The following is a 21,649-nucleotide window of genomic DNA, read 5'->3' as shown; positions in this document are numbered from 1 at the left end:
ATATTCACACAATGCAGTTCTACACAGCAATGAGAAAGAACTATCAGCAGCTAATGGCAATAATATGTATGAATCTAACAAACGTAACAATGAGTAAATAAACTAGATACAAGAGAGTTTATACCACATGATTCCATTTATGGTAGTCCCCCCTTATGCGTGGTTTCAGTTACCTGCTGTCAACCACGATCCAAAAATATTAAATGGAAAATTCCAGAAATAGGCAATTCATAATTTTTAAATTTCATGCCGTTCTGAGTAGCGTGATGAAATCTCACTCCATCCCACTCTGTCTCGCCTGGGACATGAATCATCTCCTTGTCCAGAGTATCCACGCTGTATACACTACCTACCCCATCAGTCACTTAGTAGCCGCCTCAGTTAGCAGATCGACTGTCGCGGTATGGCATGCAGTGCTTGTGTTCAAGTAACCCTTATTTTACTTAATGATGGCCCCAAAGTGCAAGAGTAGTGATGCTGGCAATTCAGATATGCCAAAGAGAAGCCGTAAAGTGCTTCCTTCAAGTGAAAAGGTGACAGTTCTCGACTTAATAAGGAAAGAAAAAAATCATATGCTGAGGTTGCTAAGATCTATAGCAACTTTTATTATAGTATATTGTTATAATTATTCTATTTTATTATTAATTATTGTTGCTAATCTCTTACTGTGCCTAATTTATAAATTAAACTTTATCATAGGTATATATGTATAGGAAAAAACATACATAGTATATATAGAGTTCGGTACTATCCGTGGTTTCAGCCGTCCACTGAGGGTCTTAAAACGTATCTTCCACAGAAAAGGGGGAACCACTGTATATAAAATCCAAATATAGGCAATATTAATTTACGGCATCAGAAGTTAGGGTAGAGATTGCCTTTGGGTGGGGTAGAGAACAGAAGCATTCTCCAGGGGTGCTTTGGGGACACTGGTTGTGGTGGCTTTGTGAAATGTCAGTTGAGCTGGGCTGAACTCTGTTTCTCAGAATTCCCTTCTCTCTGTGTTTCTGGTTATGGTGGACCACAAAAGGTATGTAGAGTCAGAAGGGAAGCAGCAGTTCTTTTGTTTTTTCACTCTCAGAAATTCAGGCAGGCGTTTTTGCATCTCACCAGTATTATAGCTTATCTGTTGACTCAGCCGATTGCTGTGGGGCAGCAGCTGGGCCTGCAATTGCTCCACCCTCCCGCGTGTTCCTCTCCAGCTTCCCAACCCCTGAGCTGGCTTCCGAGAGGAAGGGGGTCAGCTTCCCCTGCAAGACATCCGCAGCAGGAAGGTGGGAGACAGCGAGAATTAACATTGATCCTTGGGCACGGTTGTGGGTTCCAGCCCGCCGTAGCTCTCGCCCACTTCGTATCCATCTTCTCTTCCTGACCACTTGCCCTGTGGACTTAAGCACATCAGACAGGAAGACAAGAGCCTTACAGAGACTGTTTAATCGGCTCCTACTGTTGGGAAAGGTCAGTTCCCTATAGTGAATCACAATATGTCTGACTGATTGCCGTCACACGCACTGGTCAAGTTTGTTTCTTGATCAGTGAATTTGTTATGCTGGTGTGTTCAGTTTTTGAAAATACATCTAGTTATACATTTATGATTTGTATACTTTTCTCTATATATCATATAATTTGATAATGAATTATTTGAAAGTTCTGAACACTTATTCAGGACAAAGAGCCAGCCTTCATAATTATTCACTTGTATGAGACTAAGAAAATTGGAGAAGTATGCCTGAAAAATTATTGTCATCAAATATGTTTTAATTAATCATGAGCATGATATAAGGATCTTTATACTGAAAAAAACGTTTTATCTCTATTTCTTATCTATCTATCTACCTGCATAGTCTTTATAGTTACATGCACATTCATTGTGTTAAGTTGCTGAAATCATTGTAAGTTGTATACATCTATTGTAACTTAATGTTTATTTTCAGAATTAATATTTACAATATATAAGATGGAATTGGTTTGCAATTATTAAATACACCATTAAAACAACTTCTTAGAGGGGCTGGCCTGGTAATGCAAGCAGTTAAGTGCGTGCGCTCCGCTGCGGCGGCCCGGGGTCTGCCGGTTCGGATCCGGGGTGTGCACGGACGCGCCGCTTGTCAAGCCATGCTGTGGCGGCGTCCCATATAAAGTGGAGGAAGATGGGCACCGATGTCAGCCCAGGGCCAGTCTTCCTCAGCAAAAAGAGGAGGATTGGCAGATGTTCGCTCAGGGCCGATCTTCCTCACAAAAAAAAAAAAAAACTTCTTAGATAACCAAGTTCTCAAGATGACCTTTAGATAAGCAATGGAGAACGTGAATACCTGAGCTCATTATTATTATTCCGGCAGCCTTCGTCCAGGAGGCTGCATCAGCAGGAAGGACTAGAGAAAGGATGCTGGGGAAGCTGAGGGGTGGGGCTGGGAGAAGAAACCGACCAAGTGGGCAGAGCTTGCCTGTGACAGGAGCTGTAAATTTCTAAAATGCCCTGACAGACTGAGAAATCCTTCGGGAAATAATAATCATGAAGATCCAATCTGTGTGTTTATTTTTTTAGAAGTTTCCAAGGGGTAGTGAAGGCTTGAAATCATATAAACAAGTTGCAGGGGGAATGAAATAGAAAACAAGACAGGGGAGAGGAGGAGAAGAGAAGGAACACTCTCAGGAGGACATGAAAGAGTGTTTTGTTAATTCAGAGGATGATCAACAGGGGATAGGACTTCAGGCTTGAAGTGTGACCTGGTGTGCTAGAGAGATTCCAACAGGAAGTTGATATTTTATAGGGTCCATGCTACGTGCCGCTTAGTTTATATACGTTAACTCTTTAATGCTCCCGATTTTCTCCTAAGTGATGTTCTTCTTCCTACCTCCACCCCCGGTACACATGCACTTTACAGCTGTGGAAACAGAGGTTCAGCTATATTGAATAACCGGTCCCAATGACGCCAGGTCAAGAAATGGAGCAGGTCCTCAAACGCAGTTTAAGGTGACATCAACGATCATGTTCTTTCCACTACAGCACACAGCTTCCGTGACTCCAGGTAAGTTTCAAAGCTAATACCCGCAGGGAGTATGAAAAAGAAAATCAGGCAAAGTCTGCTTCTATGCCCTGGATCAGTCGCTTTATTGTTAGAAAAAAAAATATGCCATGTTCTGGTTCAAAAGTAGAAAATCTCAGCACCTGAGGCTTCTGTACTGCCTGATCTGGTCATGCTATTGCTGCAAAGGACATTCAGTAACGCTCTGGAGCAAGAGAGAGCCTCAGAGATGAATACCCAGCCGTAATGATTTTTTCTGTAATTTTAAAGTCTTCATACCTCTCACCATAGTATATATTAGAAAGTATATATTGTCAGTAGTAAAAATTCATCATTTGGCATTGAAACATGCTTCATATTTTAAAAGCTGATTTTCCATCCAGGTTGGGGCAAAGAAATAATCACTTAATTTCTAGTGCTTCAAACTGTCTTCCCTGAACTATATTGATTGTGTCACCTTCACATTTCTTCAGAGCTAAATTTTCAGTGCAAAAATTTCTTTTAAAAAGACCAAGAGTTGTTTTTTTGGTAAACTATCATTGAGCTAATGTACATCATTGTTTACCGTTTTCCTCTATGATTTTAGAAGTGTCTGAATTAAAAGTTGAAGTGTCTGAATTAAAGCTCTTGGAAAATAATGAAAAGAGTCCTCATTAGGAACTTGAGCTCAGGAGTCAGAATGAATTGAAATCCAAGCTCCACCAATCATTAACTGTGTGATTTTGAACGTGTTACTTAACTTATATGAATGCCAAAATAAAAATGAGGTTTTTATCACAGTGCTTGTATGGGAATTAAATGAATAAACACATATGATTAGCCTATGTATTTGATACATTTCAACCATTAACAATTGTTGGTGATGTTTGGTTGCTTACTCATGTTTTCTTATTTCTTTTACTTTCTGATGCTTTGACATCTTAGGGATCTACCTGACCTGGGAGAGACTGTTCCTCCCAGGGCTACTTAATTCTTAAGACAATAAACAACTTGTTTGGGAAGATGCCTTTCATGTGCAAACCAATGGACCTTGAGTCCATGCCCCCAACCGCCTCCTTTATACAACTCACACACCAAGCCAGTATTTCTCCTGCCCTAAATCAACCTAGGGCCGTGTACCAGACACCTAAAGACTACCCATATAGCTGAAAACCCACCAACATTGTTCAAAGGAGCAATACTATACCATTTCCCTACCCTGCCCGGGCTTTCCCATGGAAAACATAATAAAGGCTCTGGGCCATATTTTCCCCTCCCTCCATCTGTCTCCTGCCCAAGACAGGTTCTTCCCTGCGTGGCCCTGCATGGTATGACATGACGCCTTCTCTCAGTAAATGTAATACATTCTTCTTTCAATGAAATTGATGTCTCTGTGCTGTCACTCACTCACCTCCATAAATTAAAATGCTGCAGATAGAACAGAGACACTTACCGGAGAGTTGGGCCCCCTGTTTTTCTTATGTTGCTCAGCTTTGTTCAAGAAGCAATGTAGATGGCCCCAGGGTATGGATTAGGATTGGTTTAATTTACCCCTTATGGTAAATTCATTCTCCTTAGTTAGTCTAAAGATTGATGTGTGATCTAGTACTGGCAAATGAATGTGAGAGACAGAATAACAGGAGGAATTATGGGGAAACAATATTCTCTCTTGTGAAAGAGAGACTTAAAGGGAGAGAAGAATCTTAATTCCCTTTGCTTTCTTTCTTGCTTTGGCTGCTGTTCAATGAAGACCCAAAGCTTGGAATCGCTGCAGATCTCTTGCAATCATGAGAGGCAAGTCTCTAAGGATGGCAGAGAAGCAGGATGAAAGGCCTGAGTCCTTCATGACATTGTTGAGCCACCAAAACAACAGCAGGAAAGCTCACCTCTGGGCATCTTGTTAAATCAATTACACATGCCCTGTGGCTTAAGGTAGGACATTTTTATATTCATTATCTGTTGAATATTTCTATTACTTACCTCAAGTGCAGCCTAATGGATACAATTTTCACATCTGTATTTGTAAAACATATTTTAAAAACCTAGAATGTTTTGGGCCGGCCCCGTGGCTTGGTGGTTAAGTGCGCGCGCTGCGATGCTGGTTGCCCGGGTTCGGATCCCGGGTGCGCATCGAGGCACCACTTCTCCGTCCATCCTGAGGCTGAGTCCCACATACAGCAACTAGAAGGATGTGCAGCTATGACATACAACTATCTACTGGGGCTTTGGGGGGAAAAAATAAAATAAATAAAATCTTTAAAAAAAAAAAAAAAAAAAACCTAGAATGTTTTTAAAGTCCTATTTACTTTCTTAGTCAACAGACTACAAACACGAGGAAATAAGGAAAACAACAATCAATAAGATCAAATAATGTGCTCAAAGCTTCAAAGAAGGTTTTATAATGTCACAATAGGGAATTTCTTCCTTAATCTAATGAGTCTGCAACATCAAAACCACTCATTTCTTATGACAAAGAGTGAGTTCATTAACTTTATTATGATATATTTTACAAGTTATTTCAAAACAAAATTGTTCATATTTTGGTTTGGCACATCAATACCATTTTTAAAAAATATTAATTTAGCTATTTTTTATTTTAGGAACATGACATTCAGATTGAAATACAAGTTCAGAAGTGTCAACTGTTCTTCCACTAATTATATCCGTTAACCTCTGTTCAACATATATAATGTGTCAATACACACTAATTATTTTGGAAATATTATGTCATTTAAATCACACAACACTAGGAAGTATATATTTTTGTTATTTCCATTTTTCTAGATGAGGAAACTAAGTTTAAAGATAAGCAACTTATCCAAACTCATGGAACTAATCAGCAGTAAATTAGGAAGCACAACTTTCTGAACTGACCACAAAGTCTGTGCTCCAAATCCACATAGTGTACTGTGATATTACTAGGCCAAATCAACTCCTTCTTTTATGCTATGAAGTACATTTGAAAATCAGAAAGTAAAAGGGATGCACTAGAATTTAAAAAAAAAAAAACTCTCAGTGAATAAGAAGATATTTCAAAGAGAAGAAATACAAATAACCATTATGTGTGTTAGGACATGTTCACTATCACTAGTAATGAAAAAATAGAATTAATAGGGATTAATAACAACACCATATCTTGTTTTCCTTACACTGATGGGTCACAGTAAAACAAGACCTCTAACACACTGCTAGAGTGATTGTAAATTAGAATGGATTTTCTGTAGGGAAATTTTCCAATACTCCAAGAGTCTTTAAAAATTTTACAAGCAATAGTTCTTCTATAAATGCTTTTTTTAGGGGGTAATCAGAGGTTTTCTCAGAGTTTATATAACAAGATATTCACTAACAGAAGTACAAATAAATTCATCATAGCACATTTATATATCTTAATACAGTACTTAAATGTATTTTTTATATCACTAATGATATCGGTAAATGTATACTAAATAAAGCAAAGTTTAAAAAATGTGACGTGACTTTATATTTTTGTGATGTGTTGTCAAAATTCTGTTTGTATATACTTAGTGTGTATATATACATATATAGAGAGAGAAAGATAATGTCAGTCAACAAACTCAGTTGTGCAAAATTCTAATTTAATTTTTCTTTCATTCAACTTCATTTCTATCTCTAAATTCTGTATTTTACACTACAACATTAATCTTGACTTCAGTTCTTCTTATGAATCCCTCTAAGGTCATGCCACATATCTGGCAGACTTACACAGTCCAGAGGCAGAATCGGGGGGTGGGGCATGGGAGTAGAGTTGATGTATGGTTGAGGGCTGACATACAATGATGTCTCCAGATGTCCAGCTACATTGATGTGGCCTCTGACTCTCTTCTTTCATTTGAGAGACAAGCCCACAACTCCATCTCTGAGATTTTCTCCAACTTTAGATGTTGGAAATGATCAAAAGATGAGATTGTCCTCTATCAGTTTACACCTTTTTTTAACTATAAAATATCTTATTTTCTTTGTGAGTATTTGTTTCTTTTAGAAATTTAGAACGTAAGACAGGCTTCTTAAAGATAATTGCACACACAATTTCTTTCCCAGGTATTCTGGAATGTCAGAGAAATAAATCTCATCAAAAACTCCCTCCAAAACAAAAAACTTCACTGATGTTCTCTTTATTGCCTCTGCCATGCCCCCAGGTTGTTCTTTTTTTTGGTTCATCTTAACAGTGTTCTATAGTACTTTGAAAATCTGTCTCATTGAGTTCCTCTGATGTTGCTAAGCTGTGATTCTTGAGAGTCTATTTCATGTCTCCATATCAATTATGCAACAAAATTATGAGCACTATAAATATGTATTGGGCATGAATTATCACCTTTATTATTAGTCCTTGATTGTGGATTTGTTTTGCACAATCTCAGATAAGATCCTTTTCTATAGCAGGTAGCAAATTGAAAAACAGGAAACACAAGTAATAATTAATTTCTCACTTAAACGCTTATACTACCAGGCTAGTAGAAAAGCTTTGTAGGGGGTCAGAATTGACCACCACAAAATGTGTCTCTTTGGTATGAGGATTAGGTTGGGCTGGTTACTTTTAAAAACTACAGACATGGGAGAAACTCTGAAAAGTAGAATTTACCCTTTGTAAGAGACATTTACACTTGTAAGGGAAATCTCCATCTTTAAATGTATCTCCTTCTCTGTACCAGGAAGAAGGGGGATGACCTTATCTCTAGGATCTCTTATCTTGCAGAAGGCAAGAACTTAAATCTGCATAATAACTTTACTCTTGTTTACTGTGCTTTTCTGGTAATTTCCCATAACTGACTACCCCCACCCCCAACATCCTCCTTTGTCTTTAGCTGAAGATGGTATTTAAGATGAGAGCCTCCACTGTTTTGGCAAGTTACCAGTTTTCCTGGGTTTCTCCCATATACACATGTATAAAGCTTTGTTTGATTTTTCTCCTGTTATTCTGTCTCATGTGAATTTAATTGATAGCCCAGCCAGAAGGACCCAGAGTGGGTAGAGGAAATCTCCTCCTCCTCTACAACTTATTTCCAATCTTCTTGGATCCTCTCCAAATGAGCCATAGCTCTGGGCTTTGGTCATTTGCCTTTCTTCCTTGCTGGATCCATTTTTTTGATAGCTTGTACTCACAGTCTTAAACCTCAGGGTGCCATTGCTGTTGCCTCCACCACTATCCAAGAACACTCTCACCTCACCTTGCTCTCCCTGATAAGGAAAGACCAACAAGCATGGGACCTGTGATGGCTCTACTTTTCCCTAAAGGCTGCTTAAAAGGGCTGGAAAACATAACCCAGAACTGTGTGACCATGAAGGCCAACAGAGTTACACCCCAGAAGTACAATGGGGTAAAAGACAGAAAAGAGACAGCAGATTAATTGCTCAATCTTCCTTTGCTCTCCTTCACCAGCAATGGGCTGCTTTGAAATGCAATAGTTCCTCTTGGAAGATGTCCCCAAGTATTACAGCAACCAGTAGTATTTTGATGCTAAACGGTCACCAGCTTGGTGATGCATCACTTTGTATTTGCTTTCCTTCCTTCCCTATCTCACTCCCTTTATCCTTCATTCTTATTGCCCTAGCAGTGTACCCTGCCAAATAATTGTTAGCAAATAGAGTCTCTGCCTCAGGCTCTGTTTTTTTGTGAAAGCCAGATAGTAGTTTTTATTCTTCATGAGTTTGGCTGCCTTCTCCACATAGATGCCTAGAAGTAGGGTGTGGAATGCCTCTGCTGTTAGGATGCACAAATCATCCCCTTTTCTCCCTTTTTCCCAGACACTTGCTCTATATATCTGTTCCCACTTCTTCCTCTGAGGGCTGTTGTTCAAAAGACAGAATTTCTGTTTATCTATTGATTCAATGAAGAGCATGCTGTAATAAAGAAAAGGAGAAGAAAGGAAAGCAATGAAGATATATCAACATTTTTTTCCTGCTACAAACATATGCAAACAAATAGAGACATAGGGGAGAAGAAATAGGATTAAGGGACAAGGAAAATGTAGCTGTTTTAAGGTAGTTTCCTTTAACTAGTTGGATAGAAGTTAAATTTTTCTTCTTTTTTTAATAATTAACACTTGTATTATATAAGTAACACCAATAAAAAAATTATCACTAATTTTGTATATTATTTTGTTATGATATGAGAGAGGAACTGGTAGGGAAAGAATAAATCATAGAGTCCCAATTATAACGAAAATTATGATAAAATGGGAGAGGCATATAGAATTATACACAGAAGAACAAAGGGTGAATAAAGAAGGTTGAGGGAAAAAAAAAGGCTGAGCCTTAAATATATGCTTACTCCCATTAGTTAACCTTAGGCCAATTATTTATCTCCTTGTAACAGAATATCTGTTAAGGTAGAGATTAAGTTGGTTGTTCATTCAAAAGTATTTACTTACAATAAAGCTAGTGTCACTGATGTCACTCAAAACAACCATCAATTTAGAGCAGAGCGTGTGCTCTGTAAAGAAAGACTTGAGTGACCCTTCTTTGTTGATGTGTCTGTTTGGCCAGAAGGCATCTCAGTGCCCTGAGGAAAGAAGGGAAAGAGTATGCTAAAAATTTTCTGAGATTGCAAAGGCAAGCCCTGGAACATATCACTGAGTTTTCAGAACTCCTCTCTAAAGAAGTGGTCTATCAGTGCGCATAAGGGCAAAAAGCCCTTAATAGTCACCAGGAAAGGAATAGTCACCAGGAAAGATGGAAAAGTTTGGGCTTTACCTAGGCTCAGAATAATAGTCTGAGTCTTCAGGGATAGAGGTTGTTTAGGACACGACTTATGTCTGCCCTGCAACGCTTTTCTTGACCCGTGCACCCAAGGCAAACCCCAAATAACTGAGCATGTCGACTAAAAGTGCATTACCATTGGGGCTCAAACATGGGACACCATCAAGTAACTCACCCTCAGAAGTGCACATGTCAAGAGCATCACTGCAGGGTTAACTAGCCAGCCCTTGAAACAGTCCAGAACCAGAGGCAACAGCAACATGAAATGGTTAGACTCTCCCGTTCACCTGAACTTTGCAATAGGACTTGAGTAAGTGTCTCCATCCCTGCGCACATTGAATTGGAAGTAGACTTCAAGAAGGAAATTCTGGAATTCTGCTGATAAGAAATTTTGATTGTAATGAAGGTGGATAATTTGCCACCAGTGCTTAATGAGAAAAATAAGTAATAATAGAAAAGTGACCATAAAAGATTTAATGAAGCAAATCATATTCGATATATTTACAATGATTGTGCATTATCAGACTGTGTATTTTACTCCCACTTTCTCCACAAAGCATCTAGCAGATGCATTTCCTGTAATGGACTCAATAATTATTGAATTAAATACTCAAGACAATATTTAATATGCATTTTAAGAAGAAATAGATCTTAATTGAAAAACACTAGATAACATAAAAAACGTGGTGATGATAGCAAAATCATGTTATCTCATGACCAAATGATAACTCCTGTTAATACTTCCTATATTGCTGGTGTCATTTTATTCATTTTACTTTTATTTAAGAACTCTACCTAAGATAGGAGAATTGGTATCTGTATTCATCAGGGTTCTCCAAAGAACCAGAAGCAACAGAATATATAGATAGATATATACAAGAGGAGACTTGCTATAGGAATTTGTTCTTGCAACTGTGGAGACCAAGAAGTCCCAAGGTCTGCCATCTGCAAAAGGGAGAACCAGGAAAGCTGGTGGTGTAATTCAGCTCCAGTCCAAACGTCTGAGAATGGGGGATGGGGTGCAATAGTTTAAGTCCCCATCTGAGTCCGAAGGCTTGAGAACCAGGAGACAGGAGGTCTGAGGGCAGGAGAAAATGGACATCCTCGTTCAAGCAAAGAGCAAATTCGCCCTTCCTGTGCCTTTTGGTTTCATTCAGGCCCTCAATGGATTGGCTGATGCCCTCCCACATTGATGAAGGGAATCTTCTTCACTCTGTCTACAGATTCAAATGCTAATCTCTTTTCCAAACACCTTCACAAACACACCCAGAAATAGTGTTTTATCAGCTATCTGGGCACCCCTTAGCCCTGTCAAGTGGACACATAAAATTAACCATCACAGTATCTACTTGTATTTATTTGTAACACATACGATTAATTCATTTTTTGTGTGGAGAAAATAATTGATTAACAATTAGCAGATTATCTGTGTTTCCTTGTAAATTCCTTGTAAGTTTCCATAAGTTTTGCTTATGAGCAGGTTATGAGCACCCAGGTTAGGAGGAGCTTATGAGCAACCAGTCCAATCTGGGTATATTAGCTTGCTGCAACTGCCATAACTGCACCACAGACTGGGTTGCTTAAATAATAGAGATATATTTTCTCACAATTTTGGAGGCTAGAAATCCAAGATCAAGGTGTCAGCAGTGTATTTACTCTGACGCCTCTCTCTTTGACTTGTAGATGGCTGTCTTTTGCCTTTGTCTTTATATGGTCTTCCCTCTGTCTGTGTCTGTGTCCTAATTTCCTCTTCTGATAAAGACACCAGTCATATTGGACTAAGGCTCACTCTAATGACCTCATTTTAACTTAATTACCTCTTTAAAGACCGTGTCTCCAAATACAGTCACATTCTAAGGTACTGGAGGTCAGGACTTCAACAAACGAATTTGAGGGGGACACAATTCAGCTTGCAACACTGGGATAAACTTCTGGCTTCACAATTAATGAGCTATGTGACACTAGGTAAGATACTTCATCTCCTCAATGCTCAGTTTCATTATGTACATATTTGAAATAAGTAGAAAGTGATATAGCATGTTGTAAGGAGGAAATGATTAAATATAAACCACTTTGTAAAGTACTTTGTAAAGTAGTCATAGGTGTTAGAGAGATGCACCCTTTTCAGATGGGTGTACCTTTTAGTGAAAGGGTAGCTTTAACCAGAATAGTATTGAAGAGGGTCCAGATGCCTTGAAGTAAGGATACTTTAACATGAGAACTGTTGATATCTTTATGCCCATTTGTTTTCTCTTTACTGTGCCTCTTTATCAGGATTCCCACATTACTGAGAAGCTATGATTCTGGATTGATATATAGTCACTAGTTTGTGATTGCCATGGAATCAGGTATTAAATCTGTCTTGCTACTGCTATAATTGGAACACCTGGTATGGCGTGTGCCACTAAGGTATTCAGTAAATAACAACAGAGTAAATTAATAAGTTACTTTGTTTCATATCCTTAATGGATTTGAATAGAGATATGTAAATATTCTTTAGAGAGATATTCAATTTAAAGTGCTTACCATTTATAAATATTTAATATTATTTACTCTATTTGATATTCATATGACCTGAAAAACAAAATTTCCTTCAAAATAGAGTTTGTAAAGTTTTTAAAAAATAAAGTACAAACACATAGACAAATTTGCTGATGATCATGCAAGCTTTCTCCTATGGGGGATAGAAACTTAGTGATATGAGTATTTGAGTCTTTAGGACCTATATCCAAAGTTACTCACAATGTGGAGACATACTGATGGAGACATTGAAATCTTAGAGTATCCCAGTGGGTCACTGAGAGTGATTTCTCATTGTAAATGACTTAAGTGGCTGATAGCGATTCTCTTTACAGTTTTGTTTTACCTTAAGAGAGACAACCTCCCATTGATATGCACTTCAAATAATTTTTAATCCCTCTAGCAATTATTCTTACTGTAAATTAATACATTGACATTTTAACATAATACTGGATTTCTTGCACTTTCTTAGACGCTTGGTTAATATAAGCTTTCCCCTTAAAAAAGAATTTATTCTCAATGTTGACAAATCATTTATTTGATTCTGTAAGGGTAAAGATCAAACATGAGAAATTGCTAAAGTCATTTAAATAATAAATGACCTTATTTAAGACTTCTTATGAGATTTCCTTGTTGGTCTTTCCTTTAAAATTCCTACATGTATTATCAGAGAGAACTAGTTTCGTCTTCATTTTTTAAAAATAATTTATGCGGTTCTTTATGTATTTTTGTCAATGCACAATTACTTTTCTGTAAATTAACCTTATTTTATCAACTTAGATTAATTTTAGCAGTTATATGATATATAATATAAATTACATAAATACCAAGATAAATAGCTGATCTTGGAGGAATTAGAGATCATCCAGGGAACAGATAAAATTTAGATAATTCTAATTAGTATTTTCAGTACCTTTTCTTATTGCTGCAAGTGTTTTCAACATTCCTGAGTACCTATTGTGTATAAAATATCAACTATATATAACACGCCTTCTCATCCTTTTAAAAATCCTTCAAGGAAAGTATTTTGTTCTTCTCTTTTTAGATGAAGAAACAGAAATTCAAAGAGGTTAAGTAACTGGTTTAAGTTTACACAGCTACTCAGGAGAAAACCTCAATCTAATCTCATGTTTTTTTGACTCTGTAGCTTACCTAACTTTGTTCTTTTCATAGCAATGTATGTTATCACCTACTGGGTATATGTGATTGATTTGAGGCTTTTTATAGCAATGAATGCTATCACCTACTAGGTACATGATATTTATTTGAGAACTTTAAACTCTTGAGAACATACAAGACTCACATCTACTTCAACTAAATTATGTAATCTCTTGAACCAAATAAAAGACTTGACATTTAATTCCATTCTTCTCCAAAGATTTAAAAAATTTTATATTTTGGTCAGTTAAACAATATAAATATTTTTGACAAGAATTCCCATTGGATAAATAAATTTCCTTCCCAGGAGGATTTTTTGCCACTGTATTTCAAAGACAATCTGGAGCATCAGTTTCCAGTGCCATTGGTTGTATCCACATTGTGATATTGAATAATGCTCTTTTTATTCCTATACCACTATCGAAGATCTCCATAAATTTAAAATAGTCTCTACAGTTTGATATGAAAAACTGAAGACGTGCATATATTCTATCCCTCCCTAAAATCCAAAGTGTACAAAAATAATCGAAAGCAGTTCTTAGACTTTTGTGAGAAATGGGACAACAATGGACCAGTGATTTTGACTCATTTCTGAAAGGTCTAAGGCAATTGGGTTAATATTGAATGATACACCAGAGCATAGTTAGCCACAACAGGCACCAGGAATTGGAGAAGTCAGTGAAGGTGGAATTATTTCTTCCTTGTTGAACCCCGGAAAGACTCCAATCTTGGAGTCAGCAAATCTAATCAGTGAGAACGGGCTAATAAAATTTCTGAGTAATAACAGAAAGAGTGGCAGCAGTGACTTTAGCCTAAGGTTAAAGCAGGTACTTTCTTTCTAAAGAACTTGGGCACGATTGAACTCCTAGTGTGGCAATGGGCACTTTAGAGTTAGGCCATGTTTATTTGGGGAACACAGAGTGGGAAGTGGAGACAGCAAGAATCTGTGTTCCCAACCCAAACACCCCAAAGTGAAACCCATCAGTTAGCTTGTCTCACAGAGGTAAGAGTCAAGCTGTACATTCAGAGGAGAGGCCAAATAGGCAGAGGAATTTCACAATGAAAGAGCTTAGAATAAGCAAGCCATTAATTTTCATTTTTAAATGTGAAAAGACAAACAAGGAATTTCATTCATATGAGGAAATTCAGCAACACAAAAGATAAATAACCAATTTTAAAGGAATCTAAAATAATCCAGGGAACAGATAAAATTAGATAATTTTAATTAGTATTTTAGACAAATTCATGAAAGATAACATCTCTAAAATAAAAAGTCAACTCTAGGAAAAGGATAGTCAGAGACTATGACAGCATTTTTGGAAGTTAAAGTAGGATTGTTACAGGAAAATATCTTGTTGAAAATCTAGAAGAAAAACACTGAGAAATTTCTCACTATGTAAAATTAAGGGAGAGAAAGGAAAAAAAAATCACTTGACAACATTTGAAAAAAAATTAAAAAATGAAGTTATATGAAGGAATACCTATGAAGTTGGCAGATTTTTAAATAGATGATCCAGAAAGAGAGAACAAAAGAAAAATAGAATAATCAAAGAAACAATAACAAATTTCCCAGAGTAAAAAAAATAAGCAAAAATCTTCAGATTGAAAGATCCTACTGAGTTCTAAACAGCACGAATCATAAAAAGTGATGGACATTTTAACATATTTTTCTGAAAATTTAGAATACCAAAGATAAAATGTTTAAAAAAAAAAAGTTATAGTTTATCTGCAAAAGGTAAAACTCAAGTATTCTATCAAAGTTTTCATCAGCAAGACTAGATTTTACAAAACATTAGAAAGACATCTTTAAAAAAGTTGGTGAAAAGATGATATTGAACTAAAATCAATATCCTGCAAAGCAATTATTCAAAATGTGAGAACTAAAGAAAGATATTTGCAGATATAAGCAACTAGAAAATTGAGGTATGCTATGATCTGGATGTTTGTGTCCCCGCAAATATATATGTTGAAATCCTAACGCCCAAAGATGGTATTAAGATATGGGGTCTTTGGGAGATGCTTAAGTCATGAGGGTAGAGCCCTAATGAATGGGATTAATGTTTTCATAAAAGAGATACAGAGATCCCTAGCTCCTTCCACCATGTGAAGATACAGCGAGAAGGTGCCAACTATGAACCAGGAAGAGGGCCCTCACCAAAACATGAACATGCTGGCACCTGGATCTTGGACTTTCCAGGCTCCAGAACTATGGGAAATAAATGTCTGTTGTTTATAGGCTACCTAGTCTGTAGTATTTTGTTATATCAGCCTGAATGGACCAAGACAATGTACTACTAGTCCTATCAGACAAAAGGAAGAAAGAGACCAGGAGAAAGAAAAGAATATATTCTTTTTTTTTTTTTTTTTGTGAGGAAGGTCAGCCCTGTGCTAACATCTGCCATCCTCCTCTTTTTTTTTTTTTTTTTGGCTGAGGAAGACTGGCCCTGGGCTAACATCTGTGCCCATCTTCCTCCAATTTATATGGAATGCCGCCACAGCATGGCTTGCCAAGCAGTGCGTCGGTGCACACCTGGGATCCGAACCGGCAAACCCCAGGCCGCAGCGGTGGAGCGCGCACTTAACTGCTTGCACCACTGGGCCGGCGAAAAGAATATATTCTATCAAATGGAAAACAAATCCAAGAAAGAAGACTACAAAAGGTGATATAATACAGAAGTATAAAGAAAAGACGGCTCTACATCAAAACAAAGACTTCCAAGTCTAGAGAAAAATAAAGTCAAGAAAAGAATAGATGTCCTGTCATTTTTGATTAAATTAATGTGTCACAGACATTGCTATTGTCCCTCCTAATGTCTTTTCTTTTTCTTTTATTATAATAGAAGTTTTCCTCAGCACATGATGATGAAGCCAAAAATTATATTAGCTTCCTTGAAACAAACTGTAGTCATATAATTAATTTCTGGCCAATAAATGACAAAAGAAGTGAAAATAATAGTATTAAAGAATTTCACTGTGCTTATTATTTTACTGTGTCAAGTGCAATTCCCAGTGCTTTATAAGTGGTAACTCATTTAATTCTTGCAGCATCCATATGAGGTAGGTACTATTTTTATTTAAACTTTGCAGATGAGAAGAGCTTTAGTCTCTTGCAATAGTTAGCACAATTATTGAAGCTACATCATATGTGCACCTTCTTGGTGCTACACTTGAAAGGCAAGGCCCCTACCTTCCTCTTCCTCACTCTTCCCCTCCCACTTCCTAGAATGTAAATATTATCCTAGTAGCTGGTACAGGTCTCTTAGATTGCAAGATGCAAATCTAATGGTGAGGATGAAAGAGGATCAAGACAAAAAGAACCTGAGTCTCTAAAACATGGAGGTGACATATTTGCCTTTGTTTTCTTAAGAGTAGACTATTAATTAGACTATTATTAAGTAGACTATTAATTAGAAATAAATTGCTGTCTTTATAAATTGTTATTTTGATCATTGTTACAGCAGCTAAACTTGCATCATAACTAATATAATATTGTTAAGAAACTGGGTATGAGTAATATGATAATGACATACAATAATGTGACTGTTCTGCCAACAACAACAAAAACAATTAGAAATTTCAGGAAAAAATGTACAAGAATTATGGTGCAAATATAAAGCAAATTGGAATATAGACTAATTTTTAACAATATATGGAATGTAACAATGGAGGAAGGGGAATCTGTCCTTGACATTTGGAAACTATTCCTATCTACATCAAAGAGCACATTTGAATGACAAGGGATTACAATATCTTTACTTCCCTACTGGTCCAATCACACCAGTTGTTTCAGTAATGCAGAGGATGTTCATAATAATTTTATGTTCTCCTTGTTTGTAATGTCTTGACTTAACCTATAAACACAGCATGGGGCTAATGTGTTACACTTTTTAACTGAAAGTTATACACCTTACCAAGGTAAAAGCAAAGAAAAAAATCTGGAAGTATTTGAAAAGTAAAGGGGCATAGTAGACATTGAGAGAAGTTTACGAGTGCAAATTTTTTCATCTTACTTAAAAAGAAGCCAAGATACACTGCTTGCAGTAATTTAACAAGAGAAAGAAGTATAAATATTTTATATAAAAGACTCAAGTAGTTAATAGGAGAAATTAAGAAAAATCTTACAGAGATGTTTAAGGAGGGAAAAGAGGGTTTACTTATAATTCTTTTGTTTCATAGTAGAGAGTTAATTGGATCTGTTTAAATTGACAAATCAAGAAATGGAGTTGATATGTATCACATAAATGTGATGCAGGGAATAGATAGATGAACCAATAAACTGAGAACGTTAAAATTTGTTGCCTCTGGGCAGTGTCACTGGGGATGAAGGTGACATAAGATTTTGGAATATTTCTTTTTTATTATAGACAAGTATTTTTGATATAATAAAGTAGTGCATGTGGCTATCATCTCATGTTGTCAGTTGTTCTAGTTGGTAAAAGGTCTCTGCCAACATAAAGTGCACTGTATTTATCTGGGATCTGTGTCCCTGATTTTGAAAAATTATAATAACTCCCTTCAATTGTTCAGTCAAAAGGAACCAAATCAATCAAAGCTTCTGTTTAGACTACAGAAAGCGATCTTTATGTGCCAGCTACAGAATTTCTTAAACTTAAATGTTGAGATAAATAACTCAACTGTGTAAAATGAGCAGTAATATCCTCGGTATACGTTGAATTTTATGAGTGATATTAATTAAATATTAACTGACACCTGCACAATCATCAATGGTAAATGATGGGATACACCTCTGTAGCCCATCTATAGCACTTATAAAAGGGTTAAACTTGGACAACTGTACAACTTATGATGAACAGTGTCAATTCTCTCTATATTCTTGGGGATAATTTTGAGCTAGCCTTAAACTACTGTCATGATAAATTTTTAAAACATTTATTGAAGGATAATGTGCCTATGGGACAGCATATGTTTACAAAATGTAAAACTTGATGAATTTCAGTCAATATTTTAAAGGGAGAGTGATAAGACATTTGTTGAATTTCACAATAGCTAGACGGTTCTATACTGAAAAAAAGTAATTAGAATAAAACTAAGATCCCTAAAATCACAAGTAATTTCAACATATTATGGAAAAGGTGAAAAAAAGATGTGTTGTATACAAATACCATGGAAAAATGATTTGACAAATTACTGCATACTGTGAAAATTGAACTTTTTAAATGATAGAACTATAGAGTTTTATCTTAAAAAGTAAGTGTTCATTTTTCTAGTTGAGTTGGGAGAGTTGAAAATGTGAATGAATTCTACTCTCTTCTATTTGTAAACCTTTTAAAATAGTGACATTTCGGGCAGCAAAAGATGAGGAGACTGATTTAAGAAGTTTCAAAACTTTTTCAAGGTAGATATTTTTCAGAGCTACAAGACTATGAGTTAGAAAGAAAAGAGGAAAGATGAGTTGCGTGTGATACCGATGGTGGAGTGTAGGCAGTAATCAGCGTGAGCAGAGGAACAGGAAAAGATCATTACTTATCACCCACAGCCCTTCAAATTTTTAGTAGGATTACCATTTATTTGCTCTGGTAACATACAAAGTTTCTTTTCAATATGCCGCTAGGTTCGAGCCAGACATAAAACAGATAATATTTTTAATTGTTCCTTAGTGGATTAGAAAAAGCAAAAAGCAAACCAACGTTTGCATTTCAAGTTTACAAAGAGATGAAGAAAAATGATGTGATATATAAAAACATTAAGATTTTTATGAATGTTTTCCTTTTGTTATTGAAAAATAGGACGATATTAAAGGAAACTCTTGGTGTCCTCAATGGGTAATAGTTTACTTTTTCCTGATGTACGTTATGAAAATGTGTTTCTCTGCGCCCAAGCGCTGAAGAAGCTGTAACTCTTGGTGCCAAAGACCTTTCCCCCTCAGCAAACGCGCCATCGATTTCCATATTCATGCGATGCCGACACGTATCGGAGCTTTCAGCAACTTGGATTCTCCTTGGCGAACCAAATTTTTTATTGCCATTTGTATTTATACTACATTTTCTAATTATACTTTAAATTGTAACTGGTAGTAATCAGTACACATTTCCATAACAAATGATATATTGTATAAAAGAAAATATTTATATTTATGCAGCTTTTAGTTATGTTCAAGTCGAAAGACTTCACTAAAAAAAAGAGTTTCATAATGATAAATTGGATATATTCTAAAAGAAATGATAATACGATTTAATTAATTAACTGGAATATGTACATTTCGTATTATATAGGATACAGGAAATGACTTAACTCATCACCCAGGAAAGGGCAGTGTCTTCCCTATTTGCTGGTGTTTAACTGAAACACCAGCAAAAATGTGTTTCAGTTAAGACCTGCACAAGAATTTGTGACAAGGATGGATAAAGTACAAGCCACTGGACAAATCCAGCCTGCTGCCCGTTTTTATAAACTTTGGTTGAAATGTTGCCACATCCGTTTGTTTTTGTATTGTCCACGGCAGATTTTCTGCTAAAATGGCAGAGGTGGGTAGTTGCAACACAGATGCATGGCTAGCAAAGCCTAAAATATCCCAAACTTTGTCCTTTACAGAAAATGTTTACCAAATCCTGTTTTATTAGGTATTGTTCCACTTAGAAATTACAGCCTAAGAGTTGTAGGATAGATATATGTTCCTAATTCACTATAACAAATATTTCTGAAAAGTATCTCTACATTCATAATTGTTATAATGTGTACCTAACCATATGAAGGCATTGAACTAATAATAAAGAAGAAAATATGGGATAAACTATTCCTCTTTTTCTAAATGTAGCCATGTGTGACTTAATTTTATCTATCATATTATATTTAAAGAAGATTTTGATGTCATATTTTCTTAGTTATAAAAACTGCATATTAAAGTTTGTATTTCAGTTTAAGGGTTCAGACTTGCTTTTATCTGCTTTTTATGAAAGCCATTGGTTATCCCTGCTGGAATGTTGAGAGTCCTCAAATTTTTATAAAGGGAAGTATATTGTTATCTAATTAAATTTTACAGTGACCCTTTTTCTTACAAACAACCACACTTTAAAGTACTATTTGGTGATTTTACAATTTCATTTCCATGTAAAAATCTACTTTTGGTCAAAAGATTTATAAAAAACATTTCTGTATGCTTTGAGTAGAAACCAATAAATAGATGACAGATAGATATTCATTTCTACATATCAGATACCTGGCATATAACCTTAGAACATAATTGGTAATAAATAAATTTTATTCAAATAATTTAGTTAAAAATAAAAGTGATTTCTTCTGGAAATTCATTATTCGTCTATTTATAAAATTTTGAAGAAAACAGCAGAAAGAAATCTCGAAATCAGAAAGATGGCAATAGGATCTAAGCTCATAAAAATTACTGCTGAAAAGTCTATAATGCCATTTTGTCAATATCTATTTATAAATCATTACTTCTCTCATTCTATGAGCCTGTAAGATATTATTCAACATTCAAGTCAAACATTGCTTATGAAGTGGAAACATACTTCCACTAGCCAGAGAGTTACAAATTATCAAAGAAATGAGAATCTTAGTTTGGATGTGATTGTGTATCTCTCAGTAGATTAGTTCTTACTAATAGTACTTACAGGATAGATAACTGTGTTAACTGAGTAGTTAACGATAAAAGGGCCCAAATCTGTGAGAACTCTGTGCCTATCACGAGATCTTTAGAGTATACCAACACTTTTATTTTTAGAAAACTCTGTATTTTCTAACAGTGGTTCTCAAATCTGGCAAGATTTTTTCTCCAAGGGACATTTAACAATGTCTGGACATACTTTTGATTGTCATAACTTAGGTCTAGGAGCAAGTGACACTAGTATATAAAAGGTAAAGACTAGGGATGATGCTAAACAACCTACAATGCACAGGACAGCCCCCAACAACAAAGATTGTCCATTCCCAAAAGTCAATAGATGGAGAAAACCTGTTGTAGAAAATTTTCTTATACAAAACAAGTTCCTCTCAAAGTTCTGTTTACTAAAGACGTCAATTAATTTTAGAGTATAGAGCAGTAGCTGAGAATATCTAGTATTGGTACTCTGGATGTGAAGTAGCATTCCATTTAACTCGTTTGAAATTTAAGTGCCATAATTTAAGCCACTAGAACCTGCTTAAATAGCTTTCAGCAATCAGCATCTTTCCCTTGACCTACTATGTTTATTGCCCATCCTGGTGGTCTAGTGGTTAAGGTTCGACGCTCTCACTGGGGTGGCCTGGGTTCATTTCCTGATGAGGGAACCACA

Source organism: Diceros bicornis, chromosome 27, assembly GCF_020826845.1.
Source record: "Diceros bicornis minor isolate mBicDic1 chromosome 27, mDicBic1.mat.cur, whole genome shotgun sequence".
NCBI lineage: Eukaryota > Metazoa > Chordata > Mammalia > Perissodactyla > Rhinocerotidae > Diceros > Diceros bicornis.
The sequence above is the reverse complement of the archived record's forward strand: the minus strand, read 5'-3'. Positions refer to the sequence as shown.